Source organism: Galeopterus variegatus, unplaced genomic scaffold (genome assembly GCF_000696425.1).
Source record: "Galeopterus variegatus unplaced genomic scaffold, G_variegatus-3.0.2 Scaffold18899, whole genome shotgun sequence".
In the NCBI taxonomy this organism is placed as follows: Eukaryota; Metazoa; Chordata; class Mammalia; order Dermoptera; family Cynocephalidae; genus Galeopterus; species Galeopterus variegatus.
The window spans coordinates 15,265-15,468 of NW_007745010.1; positions in this window are offsets into that span (position 1 = coordinate 15,265).

The window sequence follows — 204 nt, forward strand, 5'->3', positions numbered from 1 at the left end:
TACTTGTTTTCTTGCTGTTGAGTTGTTTCAGTACCTTATATATTCTGGATATTAATTCCTTGTCAGATCAATATGTTGATTGTTTCCTTTGCTGTGCACAAGTTTTTTAGTTTAATGTAGTCCCATTTGTCTATTTTTGCTTTATCATTATTCTTAAACTAACACAAACATTTGAAAGAAGCCCTTCAAGAAGTTTAACAAAAT